Genomic DNA, 294 nt, shown 5'->3' with positions numbered 1-294 from the left:
AGGGAGGGGGAGAGAGTGATCAGGATTTACGTCAAGATCTATAACTAAAACAATTAAGAAGCTGATAGAGCGAAACCACTCTCTGCTTATTGGCTGCCGCCTTGCATCAGGGAATCTCCATTAGCGCTTTAAATTTGGCCTCAGTTGATGTTGAACAGTCGTCAATCAAGCAAGAAAGGCAATGCCAGTTCCGAAGACTCACGAGATCAATACCTTACATCGAAACAAGGAAATCTCGGCGTAAAGCTAAGGCTATTATATTGCAAACTCTGGATGATTCGTTGCAACGACTGA

The sequence above is a fragment of the Penaeus monodon genome, chromosome 22 (genome assembly GCF_015228065.2).
Source record: "Penaeus monodon isolate SGIC_2016 chromosome 22, NSTDA_Pmon_1, whole genome shotgun sequence".
Lineage (NCBI taxonomy): Eukaryota > Metazoa > Arthropoda > Malacostraca > Decapoda > Penaeidae > Penaeus > Penaeus monodon.
The sequence above is the reverse complement of the archived record's forward strand: the minus strand, read 5'-3'. Positions refer to the sequence as shown.